At 39.2% G+C, this 19136-nt stretch overlaps 1 protein-coding gene and 1 pseudogene across 8 annotated transcripts in view; one reads left to right on the top strand and one right to left on the bottom strand.

The window, feature by feature from the left end:
* The window catches only part of ABI1 (abl interactor 1), a 128196-nt gene that overhangs the window by 17850 nt on the left and 91210 nt on the right, over window positions 1-19136 (top strand). The gene's annotated exons all lie outside the window — the stretch shown is intronic.
* Window positions 9117-9495, bottom strand: LOC114217333 (cyclin-dependent kinase 2-associated protein 2 pseudogene; annotated as a pseudogene).

Consider the following 19136-nt stretch of genomic DNA (forward strand, 5'->3'; position numbering starts at 1 on the left):
AGTCGTTGGGCGTCTGCCTTCGGCTCGAGTCATGATTCCAGGGTCCTGATATCGAGCCCCACGTCGGGCTCCCTGCTCGGCGGGAGGCCGGCTTCTCCCTCTCCCACTCCCCCTGCTTGTGTTCCCTCTCTTGCTGTGTCTCTATCCTCAAATAAATAAAATCTTAAAAAAAAAAAAATCCTATATCCTCTGTAGCACTCATTGCACCTGTTTGACGCTTGATGCCAAGCTCCAAGAAAGCAGGACCAGGTTTTTCTTGTTTATTTTCGTAGCTCCACTACCTGCTTAATACCTGGCACATAAATTCTCATAAAGTGTAAAGAGGTTTGGAAGGTTGGTTCTAGTCCTCATTCCATCATGAATTAGTTTTATTGTAACCATCTTTTAACTGTCTTTTACCTTCTGTTTTGAACTAGCTTATGTCCAGAGTGACAATTCTTTATTTTATTAAAAATTTTTTTTAAAGAATTTGAGAGATTTGTGCGCGTATGAGTGGGAAGGAAAGGCAGAGGGAGAGGGAGAAGTAGACTCCCCACTAAGCAGGAAGCCTGACGTGTGGTTGTATCCCAGAACCTGGAAATCATGACCTGAGCTGAAGGCAGACGCTCTAACCAATCGAGCTACCCAGGCGCCCCTATTTTTAAAAAAATTTTTTAAGTTTTAATTCCAGTTATTTAATACACAGTGCTATATTAGTTTCAGGTGTACAGTATAGTGATTCAACAGTTCTATGCATCACCCAATACTCATGTTGACAAGTACACTCCTAATCCCCAGATTGACAATTCTGATTTTTAGTAAAGTTTGTTCCTGTGTATTTGACTTCCAGCCTGACAATCTGGTGTTTTTCATTAGTTTCTGAATTCTTCGGTTTTCTCCAAAACAAAAGAACAAACAAAACAAATCTCTGATTTACTTATACCTGTTTCTTCCATTGTGTTGTTAGCAGATGTTATGTTTAAATGTTTACTTTGTTATAATTAAGATATCAAGGCACTGAATAAACAAATTGTTCAGGAAATGATTTAATTCCAGTTGTTATGAACTGTGATTCCTCTTAAACATTCTTCTTTAAAAACTTTTTTTTTTTACTTTTTAAAGATTTTATTCATTGAGAGAGAGAGAGAGAGAGCACAAGCAGGGAAAGGGGCAGAGGGAGAGGGAGAAGCAGACTCCCTGCTGAGCTGGGAGCCTGACATGGGGCTCGATCCGAGGACCTCGAGATCATGACCCGAGCTGAAGGCAGATGCCCAACCATCTGAGCCGCCCAGGCGCCCTCCTCTTAAACATTCTTAAAACCTTTTTGTTAAAATCAGTTTTTTCCAAGTCTTACTGAAGAGAGAAAATGTAGGGGAGGATGTGTTAGAATGTCTTTTTCTTTATCTCTTGATCAGTTTTCTACAATATAGATCAATTGTACTGAAACTTATGGTCTCAGGACTCCTTTATACTCTTGAAGTATTGAGGTCCTCAGAGAACTTTTCTTTAGGTGAGTTATATCAATATTTACTGTATTAAAAATTAAGATCAAGTTTATTTATTTTAAAGATTTTATGTATTTATTTGACAGAGACACAGTGAGAGAGGGAACACAAGCAGGGGGAGCGGGAGAGGGAGAAACAGGCTTCCGGCTGAGCAGGGAGCCCGATGTGGGGCTCGATCCCAGGACTCTGGGATCATGACCTGAGCCGAAGGCAGATGCTTAACGACTGAGCCACCCAGGTGCCCCAAAAATTAAGACCAGGTTTAAAATATTTATTAATTCAGTTAAAATAACATGTAATGGGTTTAATAATTTTAATGTAAATAATATATTTTTTGAAAATAACTATAATTTTCCAAAACAAAAAAACTGTTTAATAGGAAGAGTGGCATTATTTTACGTGATTGCAGATCTCTTTAGTGACTAGCTAATAGCTAAATTCTCATCTGCTTCTGCATTCAGTCTATTACGATATTTTATTTTTGTTGAAGTATATGAGAAAATCTGGCTTCATACAGTTGTGTAGTTGGAAGGAGGAGTTGGATTCGGGAGGAGTATTTTTTGCATGTAATTGTGGATAATTCTTGTTGGTATTTCATCAGAACTTGGCCCATAATAGTTTCCTAAAGGTTGGTTGCAGTGTGGACTCTGAAATCATATCAGTAAACGTTTTGTACTTTGTTACACTAGAAATTGTTGTATAGGTCATTTGGAAAAGTAGGGAAGAGCTTTCAAGCTCATGCTGATGGATACAGGTTTTCAAAAATTCTAATTTTTGCTTGAAAGCTTGAATTTTGCATTGGAAACAAATATTACCGATTATTTTCCTTGAAGTGATAGGCTCATCTTAATAACTGTAGTTTGTCAGTTGTTTTTTGAAGTAACAATGAACTCGCTTTTGAAGTCATTTTTTGAAGTTCCATGGAAAAGTGGCTTTTTCAGCTTGTAGATAAATTGCACAAGTGCTTTTTCTTAAAGGCAACCATCATACTTAGAATGCGAAAGTATTTTATGTTTACTCCCCATTTTGTCACATAGAATATTATAAGTCATCCTAAGGGCCAAGATTTAGTAAAGTTAGTATTTTTCTCTCTTTCTTCAAGAACATTTTTTTTTTAAAAGATTTTATTTACTTATTTGACAGAGAGAGACACAGTGAGAGAGGGAACACAAGCAGGGGGAGTGTGAGAGGGAGAAGCAGGCTTCTCGCCGAGCAGGGAGCCCGATGTGGGGCTCGATCCCAGGACCCTGGAACCATGACCTGAGCTGAAGGCAGATGGTTAACCACTGAGCTACCCAGGCGCTCCCAGGATCCCAAGTTCTAAGAGAAATGTTCAGTAAAATGAAATATGTATAATTGTATGTAACGTAGTTCACAGTATGACAGAATATATTCATTTGTCACCTGTTTAGTTATTCAACAATTTTTTACTGCTTATTACATTCTAGAGTGTGCTTTGTGAATCAGATATAATCTCTTCTTTAAGATAATCTCTGCTTCCCCCAATCAAATAAATCACATTATTTAATAGACTTTATCTAGGGAAGTACATGTTGACCTGAGAATGTATGTAAGGTGCCCCCACCTAGCCTAGTGTGTCAAAGAAGTAATGGTGGAGTTGAGATCTGAAGAGTGAATATATGTTAACCAAGAAGTTTTGAGGGAAGGAAAAACAATGTGCTTACCAGAGGGAACAGAAACTATATCTTAGGCCCAAAGGTGAGTAGAGCAGAGTGATTTTGAACAAGATAAAGACCTGTGTACTTTAGAGTACAGTGAGCAAAGAGGGGAGAGTGAGCTTTGAGGAGTTAGGTAAGGATGAGATCAAATAAAGCCTTATAGGCTATGTTAAGGATGTTGGTCTTTTTAATGAGGCTGATGAGAAGACACTGAAAGTTTTAAGCAGTGGGATGACGTTATCATTTTTACTTTTAAAAAAGATTACTCATGTTAAGAGTAGAGAACAGATTGGAAGGAGGTTTGTGTATGGATTGGAAGGAGCTCAAGAAGAGTTTGGGAGGAGGCTAGTTTAGAATTGATGGTAGCAAGTGGTGGTAAAGTATCTAAAATCTCTAGTGCCTGGAATCAATATGGTAGGCTGTGGCTCCTTTTCTTTTTTAGAAAAAGGAGTGTTTGAGGCTATAGCGATGTTAGAAGTAGTTCAACAAATAGTTAATTTGATATTCAACAGGTATTTACTGTCTACTCTATGAAGGACTATTCCTAAGTACTGTGATGTCATGTTGTGATGTCTATTATATGTGATATTATGTAAAAATCATTGACTAATAGATTATAAAACCTTAAATTTAGGGAGGAGAAAAATCTATAGTACTGATATTTAAATGAGGAAATATTCTGCATGGAAGAAAATAATTGTTATTTTTGAAAGGTTTTCGATTTTAGTTTTGGCAGTCAGTAGAATTTTGCTTGTGGAAAGAAAAAGTATCAAGCAGTATTTTTTTTTTTAAGAGCATCTAGATATTTAGTACATTCCTCTAAAAGATTCAAATAATACTTTTGCATTAAAGGCAAAACCTAAAATTCCCCTTTCTTCTTTTGCTCTCCACGTTCCTACTCATTGCCTTCCCCAAACTGTTGTCAAGTTTGTTTTGTATCCTTCCACTTTTTACTCAAAGGTTGAGGTGGTTTGGGAAGATTGATCTGGCATTGGTACAGGATGGATTAGTGAAGAGACAGACTGGATGCCCAATGACTAGTCAGAGGACTTGTATTTGTCCAGATGCAAAGAATATTTCTTGAATTTAGATAGCTGTGGTTATGATTGAAAAGAAAGGAATAAATGCAAGTACCAGGAAACCTTGGTGAAGGGGATATGGGTAGATAGGGCAAGGGAGAAGTCAGATGACTTATTTTACCTATAGCCATTCTCCTCCAGCATAAAGCTAGTATGCTTTCAGAAGGCAATTTGCAGTCACAGAAATGAATCTATAGACCCTCTCTTTTCAACCGTTAGTACACAGTTGGTTCCGACACTTCCCAGGTTTTACTCCTCCACAGTTGAATTGATTGGCAGAGCAGTGGGTTGAAAAATAGGAATAAGGCTTGACTGTTAGCTGGCTGTGTGGGCAGAATCTGGGAGAGGGAGGAAGGAGAGGAAAGGGACTCCAAGGTCTCTGGCTATATAGTATGAGGACATGCGTTTGAGGTGCAAGTTTTTCCTTCTAATGTTAATTTTGATGTTCTGTCATAATGTTTTGTATTATAGATGTTGACATTTTTAGGCACATAGAATCTTTTTATAAGTACTTCTAAAACATGTGTGACTTATATGTGGATCGAGAATTGTTCTTATTAAAAAGGAACTTTTAGACTTCTGAGGAACAGTTCAGTGTTTAGGGATTTCAGGGAAGGTTTTTCATAAAGACTGAGTTTAGCTGAGTCATGAATTTAAGGAGTTAAGTGGCAAGGGAGGTTGGGAGGCAAGGGATGTAGGTAGTAGGAACAGCATGTGTACCAGTGCATATTTGAGAGAGCTACAAGTAGTTTGCTTTTGATAGTGTCATATGTAAGGGAGAGTAGTGGAGGAGATGAGAGCTCAGTCAAAAAATGGGCAGACACACACACACACCCGCACGCGTGCGCGCGCGCGCACACACACACACACACACACACGAAAAAAAAACCCCCAAAACCAGGCAGACTGCTGCCATTAAACTGTAGATAACCAGTTCAGTGTTTCCTACATTTGAAAACAAACCATGTTTGTTTTTTTTAAACACTTTTTTTTTTTTAAGATTTTATTTATTTGACAGAGTGACCACAAGTAGGGGGAGCAGCGGGCAGAGGGGAGTGGGGAGCCCAGTACAGGGCTTTGATCCCAGGACTCTGGGATCATGACCTGAGCCGAAGGCTGACGCTTAACGACTGAGCCACCCAGGTGCCCTGAGAAACCATGTTTTAAATTTAACACTGATAAGGTGAAATTGTGCTTTTGCTGAGTCCTGAGAGGTATTCTGTTGCTTTGTCTAGATACATTTGACATAATCAACAGATACCAATGAATAAGTGGGTAAATGCAAGACAATTGATTTATAGGTCTAAATAAACCGTTTTTGTATGAACTAAGTGTCATGACTCAGGACTGCTTGCATTAGTGGATTTATTATTAGTGTTTATTAGTATCTTTGGAATGTAAAGCCACTTACTTCCAATTCACTTGTGCATTTCTTCCACTCATCCTTATTCCTCACTTCTGCCCACCCAAAACACACACACACAGAAAGGAAGAAAGGCAGCATGGTACTATCTATATGAAAATCATTCTACTGTCTGGGTTTTTGTTTTGTTTTACTTTGGTTTTGAGTGAAGAGGTGAGATGGTTTAAGGTGAGAGAAAGAGTAAATAATATATTTACATCACTGAGAAGAATTGCAATAAAACATTCCTTTTACAATCAGAAGTCCTAGAAAATTTGCTTCCAAGATGTTTTGACTTCATGAATAATATAAATCATATCATGATCTTGTTTCTTTATCTTGTGGTTTCATAGAGATCAGAGCCAAACTTACGGCTCCAATTTATTGACTAGGACTGTGTGGTCTCTGTGGTCTGTGTATTAATGTCCTGGCTTTATCTTTATGTTAATAGTTACCCTGACTTTTATCTTGTATATTTTGCTGTTTTGTACACATTTTTTATACTGATGTAGTAATAGCTAATGGCCTTAACTGCAGACCAGTGAAATTATAATCTTTTTTTTAAGGGGAAATGAGGATTAGATCAAGTCCAGGCCTCTGGATTTTTTTTAAAAAGCTCACCAGGAGGTGTTGATATCCTCTCAGGGTTGAGAATCACTTGTTCTAGAGCAGGATGTTTTCAGCAAAGGGCTGGGGATAGTAATTATTTTAGTCTTTGTAGGCCATATGATTTGTCATAACTACTCAACTCTCCCTTTGGAGTAAGAAAGCCATAGATGTCATGTAAATTAATAGATATGACTGTGTTCTAATAAAACTTTGTTTACAAAAACAGGAGCAGTGTTTAGCCCGAGGATCATAGTTTGTAGAGCCCTGTTCTATAGCCTGAACTTCAGTGACTGTGCTGTACTGTTGTTGGACCAAAACTGTATTTGAGCTAACATATTGAGGTTAATGGATTTCTTCCTTTTTCTTAAAAAGACTTTATTTATTTTTAAGGATTTTTTTTGTTTTTTGTTTTTTTAAAAGATTTTACTCACTTATTTGAGAGTGAGAGGGAGAGAGAGAGAACAAGCACGGGGAGCTGCAGAGGGAGACGGAGAAGGAACAGGGAGCCTGATGTGATGAGGAGCTTGATCCTAGGACCCTAGGATCATGACCTGGGATCATGACCCGAGCCAAAAGCAGATGCTTAATTGAGCCACCCAGGCACCCCTTTTTAATTTTTTAAATTTTTAAATTTTTTAAAAATATTTTATTTATTTATTTGGCAGAGGCAGAGATAGTGAGAGCAGGAACGCAAGCAGTGGGAGTGGGAGAAGCAGGCTTCTCCCCGAGGAGGGAGCCCGATGTGGGACTCGATCCCAGGACCCTGGGATCATGACCTGAGCTGAAGGCAGACGCTTAACGACTGAGCCACCCAGGCGCCCCTAAATTTTTAAATTTTTAAAAAAAGATTTTATTTATTTATTTGACAGAGCATGCACAAGAGAGGGAACACAAGCGGGGGAGGGGTAGAGGGAGAAACAGACTCCCTGCTGATCAGGGAGCCCAGTGCAGGGCTCCATCCCAGGACTTGATCCCAGAACTCTGGGATCATGACCTGACCGAAGGCAGATGCTTAACAACTGAGCCATCCAGGCGCCCCATTTTTTAAGTAAACTTTTAAAGAGTATTTTTAATTTCGCAGCAAAACCTAGTGGAAGGTATGGAGATTTCCCATATACTCTCTATCCCTGCACATGCATGACCTCCCACAGTATCATCATCCCCCACTGGGATAGTTTATTTGTTATAGTTGATGAACCTACGTTGACTCATCATTATCACCCAGAGTCTATAGTTTACTAGTTTCCATAGTTTAGGGTTAACTTTTGTCACTGTACTTTCTCTGGGTTTTGACAAATGTGTAATGACAGCTACACACCATTATAGTGTCATACACAGTAGTTCCGCTGCCCTAAAAATCCTCTGTGCTTCACCTATTCATTCCTCCCTTCTCATCCCAGGCAATCAGTGATCTTTTTACTGTCTCCATTAGTCTGCAAGAATATCATATAGTAGTTGGAATCATACATTATGTACCCTTTTCAGATTGGCTTTTTTCACGTAGTAATATTCATTTAAGGTTTCTCCATGTCCTTTCCTATCTTGATAGTTTTAAGTTCTGAATAATATTCCATTGTTTGGATGTACTACAATTTATTTTTCTGTTCAGCCTACTGAAGGACATCTTGGTTGCTTCCAAGTTTTGGCAATTACAAGTAAAAGTTGCTATAAACATTTTTATGCAAGTTTTTATTTATACATAGTTTGGAAACCCAAAGTGGCTGTACCGTTTTGCATTCTCATCATGGATGAATGAAAGTTCTACTTGCTCCATATCCTTATCAGCATTTGGTGTTGTCATTGTTCTGGATTTTGGCCATTTAAATAGGTATATGTGATAACTTGTTTTATTTATTTTATTTTTTATTATTTTTTTAAGGATTTTATTTGAGAGCGAGAGAGAGAGAGAGAGAAAGAGCATGAGCTGGGGGAGAGGCAGAGTGAGAGGGAGAAGCAGGCTCTGAGCAGGGAGCCCGATGTGGGGCTCAGTCCCAAGACCCTGGGATCATGACTTGAGCCGAAGGCAGACGCTTAACTGACAGAGCCACCCAGGTGCCCTTGTGATAACTTGTTTTATTTTATTTTATTTTATTTATTTTATTTTAGATTTTATTTGACAGAGAGAGACACAGCGAGAGAGGGAACACAAGTAGGGGGAATGGGAGAGGGAGAAGCAGGCTTCCCGCCGAGCAGGGAGCCTGGTGCAGGGCTCGATCTCAGGACCCTGGGATCATGACCTGAGCCGAAGGCAGACACTTAACGACTGAGCCACCCAGGGGCCCCTGTGATAACTTGTTTTAAATTGCATTCCCTGATGACATATGATGTGGAGCATATTTTCATATGCTTATTTTCTGTGTATCTTGTTTGATAAGGTGTCTGTAAGGTCTTTGGCCCATTTTTTTTTTTTTTTGAGAGAACAACTCCACATCTTTTATTTATACAAAAAGGGCATATTTAGCAAAAGACACTGAAAAAAGAGTCACTATGGCCCAGGAGACAAGGCAGGGAGGTGACAGGCCTTTGGAGGCCCTGCTTAGGGAGGAGTCTGGGAAAAGTGGTGAAAAGTCCTGGGTAACTGCTGACTGGTGGGGCCACAGAAAGGAGCAAGCTCCAGTTAGATCAACACTGTTGGCAGGTCATGGGTGGAACTCACAGCAACCTCACTACTAACTCTCGAAAGAGTCCCAGTCAGTGCTGTTGACTGAAGTGAGAGCCCCCCTGGTTCCTGGAGGGCACCCACCAAGGGACACAGGACAGGAAGCCCAGGTTGGGAAGTGCAACTCGGGGTGAAGGCCAGGGAGAAGCAGGTGCTCTGCAGTGGCCAGGAAAGGTCCAGACTTGGTGGCGGAGTTGCGTCCTGTTACGTTTGGGGGTTCCGCTCTATCTCTGCCAGGCACTCTCTGACTAGGGCCCGGGACACATGGATGATGCCTCTCTTCAGGCGCTTCATGGCGCTCTTGCTGCCATCATAGGTAGGCCGGATCTCTTTGCCCATCTCCTCTATGACCAACAGCAGGTCCGTGTAAGTGCTCTGGGAGCCCTGGGCTCTGGGTGGTCTGCACATAGCCCATGGAGGGCGGTCCAAAGTCGTTAAACAGGAGTCTGAAAGGGGCAGCGGCTCCTGGCACCGAGCCTGATGGCGATGGGACACTTGCGGCTGTTGGTACTGGGGTGCCTGGCCCAGGGGTGCTGGAGCCAGGGGTGCTGCTAGGGGCGGGGGCAGTGGGTTTGTAGGACATCCCCAACTCTTGGGTGCGGCGGATGCCGGCCCTCTTTGGCCCATTTTTAATTGGATTGTTTATTTTCTTATTGCTGAGTTTTAAGAGCTCTTTATAGTTTTTTGGATAATAATCTTTATCAGGTATGCTTTGCAAATATTTTCTCCCATTCTGTGTCTTGTCTTTTCATTCTCTTGATGGTGTCTTTGCAGGGCAGAAATTTTTAATTAAATTTCTTTTTAGAAATTTTTAATTTTAATGAAGTCCAATTTATTAAGTCTTTGATGGATTATGTCTTTAATATATCTAAAAAGTCATTGCCAAACCCAAGGTCACCTAGATTTTCTTCTATGTTACCTTCTAGGAGTTTCATAGTTTTGGGTTTTACATTTAAGTAGGTCTGTAATAAATTTTAAGTCAATTGTTGTGAAGGATGTAAGGTGTTTGTTTAGATTCATTTTTTTTTTTTTGCACATGGATGTCTATGTGTTCCAGCACCATTTTTTGAAAATATTTTTCTTGCTCCATTGTATTGCCTTTGCTCCCTTGTCAAAGATCAATTGTGTATATTTATGTGGGCCTATTTCTGGACTCTCTGTTCTTTTGATCTATATTTCTGTTCTTTTGCCAGTATCACACTGACTTGATTACTGTAGCTTTATGGTAAGTCTTGAAGTTGGGTAGTGTCAGTTCTCCAACTTCGTTCTCAAAATTGTCTTTTGTCTCTCCATATAAATTTTACTTATTTATTAGGTTTTTTTCCAGGTACACTGAGATATAATTTATATGCAACATTGTGTAAATTTAAGGTGTACAACGTGATGATTTGGTACCCCTATACATTACAGAATGATTACCATAATAGGGTTAGTTAACACCTCCATCATCTCACATAATTACCACTTTGTTTTGTGGTAAGAGCCTTTAAGATCCACTCTCAGCAACCTTTCAGATATATGATACAGTATTATTAATACTGTTGTTACCATGCTGTACGTTAGATTTCCCCAGAAATTGTTCGTCTCATAACTGGAAGTTTGTACCCTTTAGCCACATTTCCCCATTCCTCCCACCTCCACCCTTGGCAACCACTGTAAACTGTTTCTATGAGTTTGGCTTTTTTTTGATTTCACATATAAGTTGGTACTGTATAGTTTTTTATGGTATACCCTTGCCCTCAAGGTCCATCCTATGTTGTCGCAAATGGCAGGATTTCCCATTTCTCATGGCTGAATATAGTTCTTTGTGTGTGTTTGTATGTACCACATCTTTATCCATTCATCTGTAGATGGACACTTCAGTGTGTTTCCATATCATGGCTGTTATGAATAATGTTATAGTGAACATTCTTCTCTGTTACCTTCTAGGAGTTTTAGGATATCTCTCCAAGTGGAGAGTGCAGATACCTCTCCAAGATTCTGATTTCATTTCATTTGGATTTATACCTAGAGATGGGATTTCTGGATCATATAGTAGTTCTATTTTTTTTTTTTTTCTTCAGAAACCTTCACACTGTTTTCCATAGTGACTACACCAGTTTACACACACCAATTGGCCACATGCCTAAAGGTTTCCCTTTCTTCCACATCCTCACCAGCACTTATGTCTTACCGTTCATTTGTTTTTGTTCTTTTGAAGTAGGCTCAATGCCCAGTGTGGAGCCCAGCGTGGGGCTTGAACTCACAACCCCGAGATCAAGAACTGAGCTGAGATCAAGAGTCTGACATTTAACCGATGGAGCCACCCAGGCATCCCATGTCTTGTCTTTTTGATGATAGCCATTCTAATAGGTGTGAAGTGATTATGGTTTTGATTTGCACTTTTTTAAGGTAAATTTTCCTGCCTTATTTTTTTCTTTTTTAAAAAAATTTTATTTAAAATAATCTCTACACCCAGTGTGGGGCTTGAACTCATGACCCTGAGATCAGGAGCCTCATGCTCTACTCACTGAGCCAGCCAGGCACCTCTGATTTGCCTTGTTCTGGTGATTAGTGATGTTGAGCATCTTTTCATGTACTTGTTGGCCATTTGTATGTCTTCTTTGGAAAACTCTTCAGGTTTTCTGCCTTATTTGTTTATTTGCTTGCATGCTTGCTGTTGAGGTGCTTTTGGTATCCTATTCAAAAAAGTCATTGTCAGGATTAATGTCAGGGAGCTTTTTCCCTATGTTTTCTTCTGTGGTTTCAGGTCTTATGTTTAAGTCTTTAAGCCTTTTTGAGTTAATTTCTTTAATTAACATACAATGTATTATTAGTTTCAGAGGTACAGGTCTGTGATTCATCAGCCTTATATAATACCCCGGGCTCATTACATCACATGCCCTCCTTAATGTCCATCACTCAGTTACCTCATCCCTCCATCCCCCACCCCTCCAGCAACCCTTCGTTTGTTTCCTTTGCTTAAAAGTCTTATGGTTTATCTCCTCTGCTTTCATCTTGTTTTATTTTTTTCCTCTCTTCTCCTCTTCCCCTATGATCCTCTGTTTTGTTTCTTAAATTCTGCATGTCAGTGAGATTATATAATTATCTTTCTCTGATTGACTTATTTCGCTTAATGTAATACCCTCTAATTCCATCCACGTTGTTGCAAACTCTTTGAGTCAATTTTTGTGAATGGTATAGGATAGGGGTTTAATTTCATTCTTTTGCATGTGAATATCCATTTTTCCAAACACCATTTATTGAAGAGATTATTCTTTCTCCGCTGAGTGTCCTTGACTCCCTTGTCAAATGTTACCAGACCATATATGTGAGGGTTTATTTCTGGGCTCTCAGTTCTGTTCCACTGGTCTATGTGTCTGTTTTTATTCCAGTGCCATACTTTTTGGATTAATAGAACTTTCTAATACCGTTTAAAATCAGGAAGTGTGATGCCTCCACCTTTGTTCTTTTTTCTTTAGGATTCCTTTGCCTATTTGGGATATATTGTGGTTCTGTATAAAATTGAGGATTGTTTTTTCTTTCAGTGACAAATGCCATTGGAATTTTGATAGGGATTGCATTGGCTTTACAGATGGCTTTGGGCAGTATGGGTATATAACAGTATTCTTCCCCTCCATGAACATGGGATATTTTTCCATTTATTTGTGTGTTCAGTTACTTTCATCAAAGTCTTACAGTTTTCACAGTACAGATCTTTCACCTCCTTGGTTAAGTTTTTTCATGTGTATTTTATTGTTTTTGATGTTACCATATGAAATTAATACAATTACAGTACAAAAAGTTGTATTTTATTGTTTGTGATGTATTGCTTTGTATGCTCTTAATGGAATTAAAAAATTCTTTTTCTTGTATTTCATTGTTAGTGTATTGAAATGCAATCGATTTCTGTGTGCCAATTTTGTATCCTGCAAATTTACTGAGTTCTCTTATTCTAGTATTTTTTGATGGAGTCTTTAAAATATTGTATAGAGAAGGTCATGTCATCTGCAAACAGACTGTTACTGCTTCCTTTCTGATTTGGATGCTTTTTGTTTCTTTTTCTTGTGTAATTGCTCTGGCCAGAACTTCCAGTAGAATAGAGGTAATGAAAGTGGGCACCCTTACCTTGTTGCTGATATTAGAGGAAACGTTTTTAATCTTTTACCCTAGAATATGATGTTAGCAGTGTGCTTGTCATATATGACTTTCATTATGTTGATAAGCATTGTTTCTGTAACCAGTTTGTTGAGGGTTTTAATTTTGAAAGGATGTTGAATTTGGTCAAACACTTTTTCTGCATCTATTGAGATGATTATACGATTTTTATTTTTCATTCTCTTAACGTATATAACACATACTGATTTGCATATGTTCAAACATCCTTGCATTTCAGAGATAGATCCCTTCTGGTCATGTTTATGATCTTTTTAATGTGCTGTTGAATTCAATTTACTAATACTTGTTGAGAATTTTTACATGTATATCATCAGGGATATGGGCCTGTAGTTTTTCTTGGAGTGACCTTATCTAGCTTTGATGTCAGGGTAATTTTGGCCTTATAAAATGAGTTTGGGAGTGTTCTCCTCAGTTTTTAGAAGAGTCTGAAAAAGATTGGTGTTAATTCTTTAAGTATTTGGTAGAATTCACCAGGGAAACCATCTAGTAATGGCTTTTGTTTGTTGGGAAATTAAAAAAAAATACATTATTTTGTTTATTTGAGAGAGAGTGCATGTGCGTTAGTGGGGGGAGTAGCAGAGGGAGAGGGACAAGCAGATTCCACGCTGAGCATGGAGGCCAGTGTGGGGCCAGTCCCACTACCCTGAGACCATGATCTGAGCCAAAACCAAGAGTTGGTCACTCAACTGACTAAGCTACCTAGGCGCCCCTGTTGGGAGATTTTTGATTACTGATTCCATATCTTTACTTGTCATTATTCTGTTCAGATTTTCTGTTTCTTCCTGATTCAGTCTTGGTAGGTTGTGTGTTTATACAGATTTATTCATTTCTTGTAGTTTATCTAATTTGTTGGTGTATTAATTGTCCATTGGAGCCTGTTCTGATTCTTTGTTTCTTTGGTTTGTGTTATATTTTCTTTCATTTCTGATTTTGAGTTTTTCTTTTCCACTTTCTTTTTTTTTAAGATTTTATTTATTTATTTGACAGAGAGAGAGAACACAAGCAGGGGGAGTGGCAGGCAGAGGGAGAGGGAGAAACAGACTCCCCACAGAGCAGGGAGCCCCATGCAGGGCTTGATCCCAGGACTCTGGGATCATGACCTGAGCTGAAGGCAGACGCTTAACCAACTGAGCCACCCAGCCACCCCATCTTTCTTTCTTTCTGTCTGTCTGTCTTTCTTTTTCTTTTTCTTTTTCTTTTTAAGTGTCGCTAAAGTATTGTCAATTTAGTTTTTCTCTTTGAAAAACCAGGTCTTAGTTCCTTTTCCTAGTTCCTTGAGGTGTAAAGTTAGGTTTATCTGAGGTCTTTTTCTTAATGTAGACTTTATTGCTATAAACTTATCTCTTAGAACTGCTTTTGCTGCATCTTGTTTCAGTAAGTTGTGTTTACATTTTCATTTGTTTCAAGATATTTTTTAATTTCCCATTTGATTTCTTTGGACCCTTGGTTGTTCAGGTGTGTGTTTACTTTTTATGTATTCGTGGTTTTCCAGTTCTCCTCCTGTTATTGATGTCTAACATCATACCACTGTGGTCAGAAAAGATTCTTGGTATGCTTTCAGTCTTCTTAAATTTGCTAAGTCTTGTTTTGTGAGCTAACATAGGATCTGTGGAGGATGATGTATGTATGCATGAAAGGAATGTGAATTCTGCTACTGGATAGAATATACTTACCTTTACCAGTATGTTGTATTAATTTCATGTTACTGATTAGCATCCTTTTTAGCTTGAAGAAATTCTTTCAGCATTTCTTGTAAGGCAGGTATAGTGGTGCTGAACTCCTTCTCAAGCTTTTGTTTGTCCGGAAAAGCCTTTATGTCTCCTTCATTTCTGAACGATAACTTTTGCTTGATAAAATATTCTTGGTTGGCTGTATTTTCTTTCAGCACTTTGAGTATATCAACCCACTCTGTCCTGACCAGTAAGGTGTCTGATGAGAATTTTGTTGATAGCCTTATGGGGATTCCTTTCTAGGTGACAAATTTCCTTTCTCTTGGTGCTTTTAAGATTCTCTTTGTCTTTGGTTTTTGACAGTTTCATTATAATGTGATTAGAGAAGATCTTCTTGAGTTGATTTGTTTGGGGACCTGTAATCTTCATGAACTTGAACGTCCAAATCTCTACTCTGATTTGGGAAGTCTCTGCTATTACTTTAAGTTTTCTCGCCCTCCTAATTAGGCCATCTCTTCTCTGTAGTACTCCAGTAGTTCACAAATTGTTTCTTTTTATGCTATCCCAAAGTCATGTAGGCTTTTTTCACTTTGTTTTCATTCTTTTTCTTTGTTCTCCAGTGACTGGATAATTTCAAAATTCCTGTCTTCTACTTTACAGATTCTTTCTTCTTATTGATCCATGCTGCTGTTGATGGTCTCTATTGCATTTTCTCTTTCATTGTATTCTTTCGCTTTAGAGTTTCTGTTTCTTTGTTATGATTTTGGTCTCTTTGTTAAATATCTCATTTTGTGTATTGTTTTTGCTGATTTTTAAAAATTTATCTGTTTTCTTGTAGCTCATTGAGCTTCCTGAAAGAGATATTTTGAATTCTTCATCAAGTAAATTGTGGAACTTCATGTCTCTTTGGGGTTGTTTACTGGAAAATTATTGTGAGCCTTTGATGGTGTCATTTTTCCTTGAATTTTCATGTTCCTTGAATTCTTGTGTTGCTGTCTTCACATTTCAAGTATTGGTCACCTCCTCCAGTCTTTACTGGTTGACTTCAGGAGAGAACTATCTTCTGTTAGCTCTGCTAGGGATTCTGAGGCCTTCACAGATCTTCCATAGCTATGCCTGCTCCAGATTTCTTGCTTCTCTTTGTGGCAGTATGCTTAAGCTTCCGTGTTCTTTTTTGATTCTACAAAGTGCCAGGCTAGGTGCTGAAGGCCTACTTTTGGCTTTCCCATAGGTGATGCTTACATGCTCAAGTTAATGATGCCTCCCAGGCTTGCAGATTTGGGCTGGCTTTCCATATGTGCTTTTTGCATTTTTTGCAAAAGCTCACTTTCACCACTGTCGGGTGTGTTGACAGGGAGCCAGTGATGAGGTGGGGGTGTGTGGGGGTTAGGCATGTAGGGCACCAGTAGTGCCTGTAGGCCAGTTTGGGGAGGATCTACAGGCAAGGTGTTTCCAGCAGCTCATGGTTGGGTCTTCTGTTCTGAGTCTGGCTCCTGGTCTCCCAGTTGCTTACTGCCCCCTAGTCATGCAGCTCATGACTTAGTATTTTGGGTGGGGCAAGAAAGAAATGGGCTTCTTTGGCAGTGTGTCACACATCGGGGGAAGTCAGGCACTCCCTCACTCACACTCAGTTTACTTCAGAAGAGAAATCATTGGCAGAGAAGAGCTCTTTTGGCACTGAGCTGTTTTGGAGCTTTCTTGGAGGAGGGGTAATGTGGGTAAAGTCAAACTATTCCTTTTATCCTTTCCAAAGCATCTTATCTCAGATTTTTTTTCCCCCCAGTAATGTGCAGGAACTTTTCCACTGGACTCCTGGACTTCCCAAAGGTTTTCTCATCTGTGGGTGATTGTCTAAATTAGTGTTCTCCAGGGGCTCCTGGACTGGGGCTGTGAGGAGCTGAAGCTGGTTCATGGGCCACCTCAGCATCCACATCCAGGACCAATGTCTGTATGTCTGTTACCTGATGCATGGGTGGGTGAGAGTCCTCCTAGATTCCTTGGCATATGGTACTAAGTGTCTGAACCAAAGGTAATTGGGGCTGGAGCTGAGTCAGTCCTCTGGAGCTGATTCTGAGTCTGTAGTCAAGACCGTAGTCAAGTCAGCTGCCTGGGTGCTGGCCTGTCTTCTTAGAACAGCTCTCCTCCATCTTGGACTGCACTGGGTTTCACAGTCTCTTCTCTGGATCTTAAACTCTTACAAAGGCACTTTTGTCTGTAGATGGATGCCAGATTTTTGTGGCTGAAGGTGGTTATGATGGGGGATATCTTTTTTGGTATCTTTTTTTTTTTTTTTTTTAAAGATTTTATCCATTCACTTGAGAGAGAGAGAGAGAGAGAGAACACAAGCAGGGGGGAGAGGCAGAGGGACAGGGAGAAGCAGGCTCCCCACCAAGCTGGGAGCCCGATGTGGGACTTGATCCCAGGACCTGGAGATCATCATCTGGGCTGAAGGCAGACGCCAAACCATCTGAGCCACCCAGGCACCCCTTTTTTGGCTCTCTTGCTGATATCACCTTTCCATGTAAACTTTAGAATCTGTCAGTATTCACAAAATAACTTGCTAAGATTTTGTTTGGGATTGCATTGAGTAGATCAAGTTGGGAATAAGTGACATCTTAAAAGTATTGAGTCTTCCTCTTCATGATCATGAAATATCTCTCCATTTATTTAGTTCTTTGATTTCTTACATAAGAGTTTTATAGTTTTCCTTATAAAGATCATGTACATATTTTGTTAGGTAGTTTCTTTCATTTTTTAAAAAAAAATTATTTATTTGAGAGAGAGACAGAGCATGAGCATGGGGGGCGGGTAGGTAGAGAGGGAGAGAGACAAGCAGACTTCCTGCTGAGCAGGGAGCCTGACATAGGACTCTGTCCCAGGACCCTGAGATTATGACCTGAGCTGAAGTCAGACACTTAACTGACTGAGCCACCCAGGCACGCTGGTAGCTTTCTTTTTAATGCTATTGTATCTCCTTAGTTGGCATTTAGATTTCTTTTTTAAAAATTTTTTTAAAAAGGATTATTTGAGAGAAAGAACATGAGCAGGGGCAGGGGCAGAGGGAGAGGGAGAAGCAGGCTCCCCACTGAACAGGGAGCCCGATGCGGGCTCTGTCCCAGGACCTTGGGATCATGACCTGAGCCAAAGGTAGATGCTTAACCGACTGAACCACCCAGGCATCCCTGGCATTTAGATTTCTAACTGGTTAGATTATTTGGTTTGGATTCAGTATCTGGTAATTTATTAATAAAGTATTTCTTCCTCTTTTGTGTCTTTCTATTTTTGTGTGTGTGTGATTTCTATTTTATAACTGTTGTGTATGTGAACAGAACATCTCTTTGTTCATATCTCAGATTTTTTTGGACTAGCTACACAAATGATTCTACATCTCTTTTTGGCATGGCTGTAACTTAAAAATTCAGTTGATTTCAGTAGAGGTTTATTAATTGAGTCTTATACTTTTTATAATTCTCCTTTTTTAAAATTTATTTTTATTATTATGTTAATTACCATACATTACATCATTAGTTTTTGATGTAGTGTTCCATGGTTCATTATTTGTGTATAACACCCAGTGCTCCATGCAGAACATGCCCTCTTTAATACCCATCACCAGGCTAACCCATCCTCCCCGCCCCCCAGAACCCTCAGCTTGTTTCCTGAGATTGGGGTAAATATAATTTGTCAGATAGTGTCATACTGGTCCTGATTTTTGGTTTGAAAAATGTGGTTAATGAATCACTAGGATGGAGATGGCCAAGACTGATTCTGTGAGACTATTGTAAGCTGGTGTAAATGAGGAAATAGGCAGAGTCAATGGTAGGACAAGGTACTTTTGTTGGTATTTATAGAACCTTTTTTTTTTTTTTTAAAAAGCAGAAGTACTTTGTTGTTCTCAAGTCAGTTAATTAAGGGTGGTACTGATTGTGACAGTATTAACTACCACCTTACCTAATAGTTTACAAAATGATGCATTATGGTCCTTAAGTAATTTCCTAATGGAGTCACATTTATTTGAGGATGAATTGAAGATGTGAGTTTGTTACTTTAGTGAGGAATAACTTAGAAAAGTGTAAATGTTTAATTTTTGTTTCTCTCATTTATAGAACCTCTATTCAGAGCATGAATTGTTTTGTAGATCAAAAACATTCTCAGCTGCCCTGAGAAAGTCAGCTTTCTCTATTCTCTTCCCTTCCAGTTAATTAGAATTTATTTGGTATACAAATTAGTTAATGATGACTTGGGGTGGTTAATCTTAGAGTAACAACTTTAGTAGTTTCACTCTTGACACATTAGAATTGTATTTTGTGCTATCTTAGAATTATAGACTGGGAGTCAGTGTGGTATAGTGGAAGACCATGGCCTTTAGAGAGACATAGTGGATCTGTTTTCCTAG

The sequence above is a fragment of the Eumetopias jubatus genome, unplaced genomic scaffold (assembly GCF_037043125.1).
Source record: "Eumetopias jubatus isolate StellerSeaLion01/CBP00866 unplaced genomic scaffold, mEumJub1_p1.0 scaffold_8, whole genome shotgun sequence".
Lineage (NCBI taxonomy): Eukaryota > Metazoa > Chordata > Mammalia > Carnivora > Otariidae > Eumetopias > Eumetopias jubatus.